Source organism: Tenrec ecaudatus, chromosome 4, assembly GCF_050624435.1.
Source record: "Tenrec ecaudatus isolate mTenEca1 chromosome 4, mTenEca1.hap1, whole genome shotgun sequence".
NCBI lineage: Eukaryota > Metazoa > Chordata > Mammalia > Afrosoricida > Tenrecidae > Tenrec > Tenrec ecaudatus.
In genome coordinates, this window is record NC_134533.1 from 125,252,522 (window position 1) to 125,266,118 (window position 13,597).

The 13,597-nt window shown below is 38.1% G+C and overlaps 1 pseudogene; it reads left to right on the top strand.

Moving 5' to 3' along the window:
- Positions 1–1,089: 1,089 nt before the first annotated feature.
- On the top strand, positions 1,090–13,348 carry LOC142446038 (V-type proton ATPase subunit E 1 pseudogene; annotated as a pseudogene).
- The last annotated feature ends 249 nt before the right edge of the window (positions 13,349–13,597 follow it).

Below are 13,597 nucleotides of genomic sequence, written 5' to 3' on the forward strand. Positions count from 1 at the left end.
CCCTCCAATCAAGCTGTGACTTGATTAAACTCTGCCCACATATTCCTATTGGCCTAGTTGCCATGGTAAACCTAAATGTCACAGTCCACCCCTTGCCAATTTGGCACTTTTACACAATTCTTTAGCCATATATAATTTCCAGACATAATGAAATCACACGTACCTAACATCATACATCTATCATACATATAAATGAAAACACACTGAATCTAATTGTATCTGGTATATTGTACATTAACAAAGGAAAGATATTCAATAGGCACATATAAAGAAGAAATACAATCACAAACCTCACTTTGGCAATTGATCACATGGTCATAACTGATAGGTAGAACTACCTTCTTCCACTACCCATTCTGTATTACCTTTGCCCTTGGCCAGCACTTCACCTGGTCATGGGTCTTTGCTGCTGAGATGACTCAGACCATTTCTGAGGGATCTGTCATTAGATGTCCTGTCAGGATTGGGCTGCTGTAGTTTACCATTTACTTTAATCACAAGGCATGGTAGCACTAAGAGATGGCCCAGGGGATAACTTGGATTCCAGACCTATTCTTCTTTACCTCCATTATGTAGCACCATTCCAATTTCCCCTTGGTAATCAGGATCAGTCACTCCACTCAGGACAGTGACATCCTTCTTGACATGTTGATCCAAAGACATGAGGAGCCCAAAGTGGCCAGGGGGCATTCTCAGCTTCCAGTTCAGTGGAATAAGTGCTATGTTTCCAGGTTCGTGAGTTCCCTCCTTCAGGACTAGGACCTCCAGGTCTGAAGAGCATAGCTTTTCTGGGACAGAAAGTGAAAATGCTGCAAGTGGATCACTAGGAGTAATAGTGAGTGGTGCCACTCTGGCTTCCACCCGTTGGTTCCTGGACCCATGAATCCTGGCGATGGTACACACATCACCATACATTGGCTGCTGGTTTAGAGCATGTACACCCTCCTAGAGAGCATTGCCCCAGCACTGCAAGGTGTTGCCACCTAGCTGGCACCATAATTGTGTTTTTAGGAGGTCATTCCGTTATGCTCTTAAGCCAGCTGCTTTTGGATGATGAGGAACATCCCAGAAGCCTAGCAATGCTTTACCATGGCCTACAGTGATGCTGGCATGCAAAACCAAAGAAAGCACTTTTGGCTTTCCTTGAAGGAGGAGCCCACGAGAAGACAGACGAAATAGATGTAAAGGCTGAGTTCAATATTAAGATAGGGTGTCTTTCGCAAACTCAAAATTTTAAGACAATGGAATATTAAATAAAAAGAAAGGAAATCAAATTGACGAGCTGAAGAAAATTCAGGTATCAAATTTGATGAATCAGCAAGACTGACAGTCCTCAGAACCAAAGATGGTCTTATCAGAGATCTGCTCAACAAAGCAAAATCGAGACTTGGCAAGATGTTCAAAGATACAAACAAGTACCAATTTCTGATTGATGGAGTGGTAATTGAAGGTTTAGCTGAGCTGCTGGAGTCCCAAACAATTATTCATTGCGGGAAATAAATTTTTCCTCTGGTAAAGGATGTAAGGAAAACGGAATTTCTATATACAAAATTGCCACCAAAATGATGTAAATGTCCAAATTGATCAGGAGACCAACTTGCTTGAGGGCATAGCTGGTGGTATTGATTATCTATAATGGACATCATAAAATAAAGTTTTCCAACAATCTAGAAACCCAGATGGATCTCACAGCCCAGATGACAAATGGCAGAAGTATAGAGGGCTTTGTTTGGTGTCACTGCCAACAGGAATTTTTTTGGATACCACAAAGATAGAAAACTACAGGTCAATATCCCTTATGAGAACACTGATGTAAACGTTCTCAACAAACTCTTGGCCAATAGAATCCAACAATATATCAAAAAGGTAATACAGCATGATCAAGCAGGATCCATATCAGGTACACAAGGATGGCTCAACATTAGAAAAACAATAAATGTAATCTACCATATAAATGAAACAAAATATAAGACCTACATGAGTGGGCATATCAATTAAAGCTGAAAACGCAGTTGACAATATCCAGTACCATTTCCTGAGAGAAACAATCAACAAATTGGGAACAGATGGGAAACTTATCAACACAATAAAGGATATGTATGAAAAACCAATGGCCAACATCTCAATGGGGCAAACTAAAAGGACTCTGCTTGTAGTCAGGCGCTATTCTTATTCAACCCTATGATGGAACTCTTAGGCAGACCCATTAGACCCCAAAAAGGAATCCTACCTGGCAAAGAAGAAGTGAAAATCTCACTGTCCATTTGTTTTTCCTTTTTTAAAAAAAAAATGGCTTCTAACTTGATATCACTATGATCTAAAAGAATGATTTATATCTTTAAAATTTTTTGATACCTGTTTTATGCTTTAACATGTGGTGTATTCAAGAAAATGCCTCATATTCACTGGAAAAAAATCTATATTGTTATGATAATGGGTAATTGTATGTTTAAGTTCCCAGATATTAATGTGGAGTTGTCTATTTATCTTTTTATATTAGTATGTCTTTCATTTATCTTGGGGCACTGCTGTCAGGCATATTAATATGTATCACTTTATGTCTTTTTCCTGGAGTGACTCTTTTACTGTATATACTTGTGAATAAGCTGAGTTTTTTTAAGCACAGTTTTAATGCATTTTTTGTGGTAAAATTAAGTGCCTCAGCTGATATTATGGTATGCTTATACTTGAGTATAGATGGCATATAATGTCCTCCTTTATATGTTATCTATTTTAAAATCTATTTTAGCTGACATTATCATGTCAACTCCCACTCATCTTTGTTTATAGGTTGCATGGGATAGACATATTTTTCCATTTTTAAAATTTCAATCTGTGTTCATATGTCTAAGATGGGCTGCATATCTATAGGTAACAGCTTATTATGGCTAACAGTAAAAAATATACATAAGTACATATACATTTTGAAAGACAAGTAGAAAACTCACAAACTAATGCAAATCTGAAAAGGTTACTCAAAATTCAGAAGGAACATCAGACCTAAAGGAAATATAATATACAGTTTCAGATATAAAACCTTATTTAAATTATTAAACCTTTTATGCTTTCTCAGTTATACAAAGTACTTAATATGATAATTAATGTTTAACTGAAATAATTATTATTACAAACTAGCCATGATGTAGTTTATATATCTGCTGCCATTGAGTCAAGTCTAAATCACAGTGACTATACAGGATGGGGCACAATTTCTCCTATGGGTTTCTGAGCCTTTAACTTCTCAGGCTTTACAGGTAACTTAATGCATAACCAATGGGAGGCCATGATTCTCCTGAATCAACAGGTTTTTCCACTTTGGCTATAGTTGAATTCAACTAGCTTTTGAGATGAAAATGACCTTGTTCTGAGAATCTACTATACTAAATTGTATCTAAAATAAAACATTTTCATTGTGTTAAACAGTTTTTAAAGTAACCCTTTAAGATAACTTATAGATCTTCTTCTAAAGTTGTTATGAACCAATATTGAGAGTAGCCATACCAGGAGGGAAAGAGGAAGGTGAGGGGAGAAAAAGGGAACCGATCACATTGATCTAACTATAACCCCCCTCCCAGGGAGATAGAAAACAGAAAAGTGGGTAAAGGGAGACATTTGTCAGTATAAGACATGAAAAAACAATAATTTATAAATTATCAAGGGTTCATGAGGGAGAGAGGGTAGGGGAGGGAGTGAGAAAATGAGGAGCCTAAACCAAGGGCTCAAGTAGAAAGAAAGTGTTTTGAAATTATGATGGCAACAAATGTAAAAAAAGTGCTTGACACAATGGATGGATGTATGGATTGTGATAAGAGTTATACGAGCCCCCAATAAAGCAGATTACACTCAATGCCTGCTTTTCCTACACTTAAAGAATGCAGTAAATTTACTCATTTTAAAAAACTCAAATTCAATGTTCTCTACTCCACTTCAGATTTTAAACATTTTTAATGCAGGGAAAAATAACACAGAAACATCACAATGGTTTAAGAGAATAATGAATGTACGAGATCAGGGCAGAAACACTTAATACACACACACACACACACACACACACACACACACACACACACACACACACACTCCTAGCCAGATCTTAAAGAGGCCAGATAGGGGAAATTTTAAAGACAGAACCACAAATCAATTTCTCTGTGCAACCCTCCCCCCATTCTCTGCATATAAAAGTAAAGAAGGCAAGAACCTGAAGTCTGGTAACATTTATGGTGAGCCAACCAGGAGAAGAGTAGAAGTATTGAGGTTGTCAAGCACTGTTCTTCACCATTGTATATCTGACTGGCGTATTATCCAGGCAAGGAGATTGGAGCAACAGCCACAATCCCCTTCATCTCTGAGAGCTGACTGGACTTTTACCACAAAATATTAAAATGAAATGTGCAAAGACCTAGCATTAGAAAATTAAAAGGGAAGAACACATTCAGCATAATCAAACTAACAGAGCTCAAGAAAAAAATTCAAATCTCAAGTTGCATTTTTAAAAGATTCCATGAGCAAAATATTGAATAACACAGGAAGCATCAAGAGAAGGTAGAAATTATACACAGTCATGTAACATCCTTAAAGGCAAGGATGGCGAGACATTGTCTTACATACTTTGGACATACTGTCCAGAGAGACCAGGCCCTGGAGAGAGACATGATGGCTGGTGACATGGAGGGACAGTGGTAAAGAGGAAGTGCCTCCTCGATAAGATAGATTGACACAGTGGCTGCAACAACGCGCTCAGGCATAGGAACAATGGTGAGGGTGCACAGGACTGGACAGTGTTTTGTTCTGTTGTTCACAGGGTAGCTGTGGGTCGAAACCAACTTGATGGCACCTAAGAAGAACACCTCAGGAGAATCAGAGAGCATTGTAAAAGTTACAAGGGGCTATAAAAAACCTGCTTATCTGGATCCTAAGCGTCTCATAGAGAAAATGGTGTTAGAAGAAAAGTTTATAAATCTGCCACCAGATAGCAAGAAAAAATTACAATGGTTGAGCTTTAGTTCAGTAACCCTATAGATCTCTAGTAAATTTTGAGAAAACAGCGAGAGGTCTGCCCACAGGAATGAGGTATAATAGAACATTGCCCGTTTGTCATTGAACCAGCTTTTTATAGATTAGGAGAGCTGAATGACTTCTTTGAATTTTAAAATCTAAAATACATATTGCAGGAAGAACCCAGGATATTCCAAAATCCTCTAAACTTTCGAGTCTAAAAACATTAAATATGTTAGATTTCTTTTACTTCCAAGGTTGCCTAATGGCTGTCAGTTTGGATCTGCCAGCTGTTACCATAATCGTTATCACCATCTGCAGTGTTGCAGGTTATGACTGCCTTAGTAGATAAGTGTAAAGTATCTGAATGCTGTAAATTACTAGGCATAAAATCGTAGGTACATTTTCCTTACCTAAAGAAGATCAAATTCTTGTCTTGGTGGCCAAAGTAGCCTTGATAAACCATAGATCTGCCTCCCTTCTAATAGGTGACTCACTTTCTTATTTTTTTTTTGGCAAATCATTTTATTAGGAGCTCATACAACTCTCATCACAATCCATACATACATCAATCGTGTAAAACACAACTGTGCATTCATTGCCCTCATCATTCTCAAAACATTTGCCCCAGTTAAGTTCAGCTCCTCATTTTCCCCCTCCCTCCCTGCTCCCCCTACCCTCATGAACCCTTGATAATTTATAAATTATTTTGTTATATCTTTCACTGTCTTACGTCTCCCTTCACCCACTTTTCTGTTGTCTGTCCCCCAGGGAGGAGATTCTATGTAGATCCTTGTAATCAGTTCCTCCTTTCCACCCCACCCTCCACCATCCCGTTATTGCCACTTTCACCACTGGTCCTGAAGGGATCATCCGCCCCAGATTCCCTGTTTCCAGTTTCTATCTATACCAGTGTACATTCTCTGATCTAGCCAGATTTGTAAGATAGAATTGGGATCATGATAGGGGGTGGGGGAAGGAAACATTTAGGAACTAGAGGAAAGTTGTATGTTTCATCGTTGCTACACTGCACCCTGACTGACTTGTCTGCTCCCTGTGACCCTTCTGTAATGGTGTGTCCAATTGCCTATAAATGGGCATTGGGTCTTCACTCCGTACCCCTCCCCCCATTCACGATATGATTTTTTTTGTTCTGATGATGCTTGATACCTGATCCCTTCAACACCTCATGATCGCACAGGCTGGTGTGCTTCTTCCATGTGGGCTTTGTTGCTTCTAAGCTAGATGGCCACTTGTTTACTTTCAGGCTTTTAAGACCCCAGATGCTATATCTTTTGATAGCCGGTCACCATAAGTTTTCTGGGTGACTAACTTTCAAGTACAATTTAATTATCCCTACACATGCTCCTTGTTTTTTCTTTCTATATGAAATTATGTTGATTACCTGTCTTAGTTGCCTTTTGCATGTTAGGGGGATAGATTCTTGGATTAAGAATGGTTCTTTTGAACTGTCAAAATCTGTATGGAATTCTGGTAATATAAAGCAATGTTAAATCTGTCCAGAGTAACCTTGTTTTAACTGTCATATAGTTCTGCCTCCCACTTTAAACCTTTCCAAGACTTTACTTAATATAATTAAGTTGAATTTTGGACTCCCCTCTAGTAACCTGACTATCTCTAGTAGTACCTTGTTCCAATCCCGTTTAAAGCCTACTTAAATGATTACCTGTGTGGCACACAGTTGCCAAAATAATATCCTCACTTGCTTTTTAGGGGAATTGATATTTAGTATTATTGTACCAAACCTTTCCTTAATATTTAAGTGAGTGGTGCAAAGAAGTTATAAAATCATTTGAAATGACAGAATTGCATGTTGCAAAATGAGAATAAGAAGGAAACCTCTTAGTCCAACACTCAGATTATGGTTGGTCATTTTTAAGAAGCCTAACTCCCTAGTTATGTCATAGTTAAATTAAAGCAATCTTTAAGAAATTTATCAACCACCACGACGAATGGAAACAATGCTTAAGCTGTTGCCAGCGTGCCCTCAAACCATGGCATCTTTGAACTTTATTTTTACTAGCCAAGGGAGTTGAGTTAGAGTCTGTATAGTAGTTGATACTCATTGTGGCACAGAGATAATACAGAGAAGGTAGAAGAAGACATACACAGAATTAGACAATGGGCCACATAGCTACCTACCATAACAGTTCTGCAGACACTAGATTTGAGTTGCTGCCATCAAGAATAGATACACGAGAAATGACAGCATAACAAAGGATAGTAATAATTCTATCTACAGTCCACTGATATTATATTTCACTGCTGCCTCATGTAGCAGAGGTAAAAGAAGTGGCTTGGATAAAGGTGATGAACACAAGCTGATTGATGCTACAACCTTTCCTGGCATACCAGAGAAGAGGGTAGCCAGTAGAATACCAGCACCGTGGGTTTAAAGAGCTTGCTAGGGCCACCGTCTTAAGCCGTGACAAAGCTCAGGTTAATGATCAATGTGTTATTTTCAACTTCCAAACAGGAGGAATGAATGTGTCAGTGCCAGAAGCCAAAAGGCACCGGTTCTACAGTAAACCACAGCCTTCTTTCATCCTTTTCCTTGAATCAATCTAAAAATCATCTTCAGTACTCTGTCTACACACATATCTCTAATCACTAAATTACACGAGTAGCCAGGACAAATGCTAGGAATAGTGTGCTTACAGAAAGAGTGAGACACGCACACAGACACAATCACAGAGACACACAAATTAGGCAGCGTGAGCTAAAAGCATCCTCAGAACTAGAACATGTAGGAAAAAGAAATCTCTTTCTTTATCCATTCATTTTAACCTGTGAGGCCAACAAAGCCCTTCCTATTTTTACAATAAAGCTTAAATAATTTTAAAGAACGAAAGAAAAACTTCAGAGAGAAATGCAGAATAAGCTGTGCTTTTAGTATTGTTCTTAGACAGGCATTGATGGGCATCAATGCATTCTCACCTATCTTTCATCTCATTATGACCAAGGAGTTCCTCTAGGACAACCTTTGTGCATTCTCTTGGTGGAATTTTCTGAAGGAACAGGTGTAGTTAATCCTGAAGGACCTAGATTGCTGACCAGTGCATATGAGTGACACACAGCATCAAGTCCAGCATCTTTACTTGAAAGAGTTTGCTCTTCTTTACTATAGACTAGATTTGAGAGATTTCTACTCATACAGAGTATTCAGTGCCCCATAAAAGCAGAAATGAGCTACTGAAGGAGAGACCTGCTTCTCATTTATTGACATTGTTAGGTTCCAAAGGCTAAATTGTTATTGAAAAAACAGCAATATCCATAAATGAAGGATGAGTACATGAGAACAAAAAAAATGGAGTAAATTGCATCATCACAAAACTCTACGATATGTATCATTACATAATTGTCAGACCACTGAAAATCATGGCCCAGTCAAGTTGACACAAAACCTTAATCATCACAGCCAGAATTACCCTGACCTCACACCTCAGCATTAATTCCTGCCAAATGTACATTGTTAATGTTCAAATATCAAGTAGATTATTAAACTAATATCATGAATATAAATAGGTACACAAAACAGGTTATAGTGAAAGCATTGATGTTAATAAAGCTGACTAAAGCATAAGGAGGAGATGAGAAATATCAAAGCTTTCACATTATTTTCTGAAAATTTTTATTTTGCTTTATAGTAAATAAAGATAGAGCTGTCATATTATTGTTATAGACTTTATAGATTATCTGAACTTTCAACACACATTTCCTGACTGTGAATCTTATAAACTGTTAGTCATTACACTATTACTACAGCAGTTACAACTCTTAAATAGAATTAAATTTTAACTAGCCTAATATTGACATCACTTTGTTTATTTGCTCTAAAATGTGACATGTAAATGAAGATAAATTCATCTAATTGATCGATTCTTGCATTTCTATAGGGTTATCTCAGTAATCCTTCACCTTACTACTATTTACGTTTTTCCATTATAAAAGTAGATTTTAAAAAATGTAAATGTGACATATACAAATTTGAAATTAACTAGTTTCCAAGTTTTAATCCAAAATATTAACTAATGAAGGAACAAGGGAACTGGCAAAGGTTCCCGGGGGACTTGGGATAGGGGGAGGTGGGGGGGGGGTAAGGAAGTGGTGTTAACAAACACAGGGACAAGGGAACAACATGGAACCCAAAATGGTAGTGAGGGGGGAGTGGCAGGCCTGGTAGGGAATGATCAAGAGTAAAGTTACGTAAAGAAGAGGTATAGCTGTAACCCAGGTGGGGACGGAGCATGGTACTAGGACAGGAGGAAAGTCAAGGGAGATGGAGGAAAGAGCTAGGAGTCAAAGAGCATTTATAGAGGTCTAGACAAAGACATGTACATGCAAATATATACATATGAGGATGGGGAAATAGATCTATGTATCTATATTTATAGGTTTAGTATTAAGGTGTCGGAAGGACCTTGGGCCTCTACTCAGGCACTCTCTCAATGCATGAATACTTTCTTTTATTAAATTGGCACTCTATGATGCTCACCCTCCTGACACAACTGCTGAAGCCAAAGCGGGTGAACAAGTAAATGTGGTGAAGAAAGCTGATGGTGCCAGGCTATCAAAAGAGATAGTGTCTGGGGTCTTAAAGGATTGAAGATAAACAAGCGGCCATCTAGCTCAGAAGCAACAAAGCCCACATGGAAGAACACACCAGCCTGTGTGATCACGTGGTCCCGAAGGGATCAGTTATCAGGCATCAAAGAACAAAAAAATCATATAATTGGCTGCACACCTTGATGATACGATCGCCGAAGACAAACGGGTGCATAAGCAAATGTGGCGAAGAAAGCTGATGGTGCCAGGCTATCCAAAGAGATAGTGTCTGGGGTCTTAAAGGCTTGAAGGTGAACAAGTGGCCATCTAGCTCGGAAGCAACAAAGCCCACATGGAAGAAGCACACCAGCCTGTGCGATCACGAGGTGCCAAAGGGACCAGGTATAAGGCATCATGCAAATATATGTATATATATATATATCATAATGAATGAAGGGGGAAATGCAGAGTGGAGACCCAAAGCCCATTTGTCAGCCACTGGAGATCCCCTCACAGAGGGGTTTAGGAGAGGAGATGGGTCAGTCAGGGTGCGATGTAGTACGGATGAAGAACACAGCTTTCCCCTAGATCCTGGATGCTTCCTCCCCCCAACTACCATGATCCGAATTCTACCTTGCAGGACTGGATAGGGCAGAGGTTGTACACTGGTGCATATGGGAGCTGGAGGCACAGGGAATCCAGGGTGGATGATACCTCCAGGACCAGGCGTGTGAGGGGCGATACTGGGACAGTAGAGGGTGAGTGGGTTGGAAAGGGGGAGCCGATTACAAGGATCCACATGTGACCTCCTCCTTGGGAGACGGACGGCAGAGAAGGGGGCAAGGGAGACTCCGGATAGGGCAAGATATGACAAAATAACAATCTATAAATTATCAAGGGCTCATGAGGGAGTAGGGAGCAGGGAGGGAGGGGAAAAAAAAGAGGACCTGATGCAAAGGGCTTAAGTGGAGAGCAAATGCTTTGAAAATGATTAGGGCAAAGAATGTATGGATGTGCTTTATACAATTGATGTATGTATATGTATGGATTGTGATAAGAGTTGTATGAGCCCCTAATGAAATGTAAAAAAGAAAGAAAAAGAATATTTTGAGGATCTATATTTTTATTGGCAATTTGAAATCAATGTTAGAATAAGAATGCTATGTTAAATGCAGGGGTTAAAAAGCCTGGCTAATGTTCTACAGGGCAGTAAATTATTTCCTTTGGTGTTAATCTTTTTTGTCTATTTGTGGCTATACTGGATAAACATCTAAAAGTAATGTATAATTTAAGTGTTAATCTGGGACTTTTAATCAGTGAGTTGAAAAAACGCACAATTTCCTTGTGTTATTTAATCATTCTTACTAAGACTATTAAAAACTATCTCCATATGACTTTGAAAGATATGTCAACTACTTATTTGCCTATTTACAATTTAAAACAATTTTCTTAACATCTTATGCTTCAAAGATATAAAACATCAGTATTTTAAATTCTAATCATAGTAGTCCCATTTCATTTGAAAATTGCTGTAATGGAAGCTATGTAAATGACCTTACAGGCAAATTGTGATTTTTTGTAGGTTGAACAAATGGCGGAGTCAATGAGGGCAGGCTCGTAGTTAATTCTTTTGTCACATTGAATCTCTTGCACCTAATTCAGCACAGGTGCAAAAATCAAATGCCCATTGAGTGCCAGCGATTGAATAAATGACTTACAATCTATCAAAGTTTTGAAAATTCCAGTTATCTAATATGAAATATTTTGCTCTATATGCTTGACCAGGTTAACAACAATTGTGTGCTAATTAAACCTACTTCTGCCGGCCTCTCAGGACACTAAGGCTCAGTATTTACCGAATCTTTTTCTGTATTTCATTCGGGCTATGGGGACATGTCGTCAGCAGAATCTGGTAGGTTCTCATACTCTGTACTTTGGGGGTGGGATGTGGGGGAACAAGAGATGTACTTCTCAGACTGTGAATAGGAGTTATCTATGCATTTGTTAACCTGAAGATTCTGATTTACTGAGTCTGTGGTGAGGCCCAAGGATTTGTATTTCTAAAATGCCATCACATTTTTAAAGTAGCATGGATTGACCTATTGTGTTTTATTTTATGCTCTTCAAATTACATTTTCCCTGATTTTAAAAGTAATATGCAAGTGGAAAAATTGAATTAAATATACAGTAATTTTCCAACAAACTTTTAAAAGTCCCTTGATATGGTCATTGTGAGAATTTTGAATGTACAAAGTACAAAGCCCCCCAAGATAATTAAAAATGCCTATAATCTGCTTCAAAGCTCTGGTTATTTCCAGAGTTTTCTTAGCTGTGGACTTGGGACCTATACATTACTAAGATTTTGGTGTATGATACTAGGCAGATTTATGATACTATGCCAGATCTCTCCCTATATGCTTTTTTGTCAGACCTCAAACATTAGTAGCTTGCCAACATCTTAAAGTACTATTTTATATTTTCTCTTAATCATTCCATATTCCACACTGTGTCCAGTTTTCACTGTGCCCCCACCTTCCTTGCCCTGAGGATTGCTCCTATCTTAGAAGTTTAGAGCCCAAACTGGGACAGTTGTCCATCTGCCTCGCTAGCCTTGCAGCTTCCACTTCAGAAGTCATACTAGCCATGTTTACACTGAAAGATCTAGACGTGATTTTCTTTTATTGCAATCTTCCTTACTCCATTGTTTTCATATGACGAGATTTAAAAGAGTTTGTGGAATAAATCCATTATCCTTTAATTTTATTTATTTTCTACAAACATTTTGAAATCCCATGTATTGTTTCTAGTCCTCCCCTCTTTCCTAGTATTGACAATCTTCCGGTATTTATAGCTTGTAATATTTGAAATATTTCATTACCATAAAAAGAGTGACTGGTGACTTTAAAGCTTGCCTTAAAGCACCATTTATCCATCCGTTTGCCATATTGTGGTGGCTTGTTTGTTGCTATGAGGCTGCATCCTCTGAGAGTGGCACTTTAACTACCATTAGGTGACCTGGTTTTAGCAGCGTTTCCAGACCAAGAAAATAATATGACAATGGAGTAGGGTGCTAATTTCAGAGGAATTAGCCACTGATAACCTTAGGAACAGCATTGAAACATTGTCAGTTACTGAAAACCTAATCAATAGAAGCAGAACATTGTTAGAGATAGTGCCCTCAGGTTTGAAGGCACTCAAAATATGACAGAGGAAGCGTGAGCTCCTCAAAATAGAGCTGACCATATTGATAGTGATGAAGTAAAGCCGATAGGAACAAAGCATTTGAGACCTCACTTTGCTAGTGGACATAACTCAAAATGAAAAGAAACAGCTGCAAACATCAATTGATAATCAAACTTGGAATCTAAGAAGTATAAATTTAGGAAAATTGGAAGTTGTAAAAACCAGAATGGAACATAAGAAGAGTGACATTTTACTGAGCTGAATGGAATTGGCATTGGCCATTTTGAATCACAAAATTATATGATTTACTATGAGTGACGCAATCAAGAGGAATGACATTGCATTCATCATCTAAAGGACATTTCAAGATCTGTTTTTAAGTACAATGTTGTCAGTGATAGGATAATTTTTATCCATATTTAAGTAAATCCAGTCAATAAACTATTGACTAGTTCAGTGAATTCTCTTTGCTGTGCCATTGATGACATCTGTATGAAGATATCATCTTCAGGCTTTAAAATTTAACTTCTTGGATCTTAAATTTCTGGTGATTTTACTCTTTTAGGTCCAATATGCTAAATTACAAAGACCATTTAGGACTTGAGCCAATTAGCTTACAATTATTTGCATTTTTGGAGTAGCCTAGAAAAGTTTCACTCTTCCAAAGGCCAGAATGGAACTTTCATTCTACTCAAGGCCCTTGCCAAGAAAGATCACTTGCTTCTTTGTGCTTGTTCTTACTTCCCCAGGCTAACCCACTTTTTGAAAAGAAGTATTTATTTGTGACTTTTGCATCTATGAGTCTGAGGGAGGGCCACATTTGTAATTTGTACTATTTTAGGCATTCGAAGTT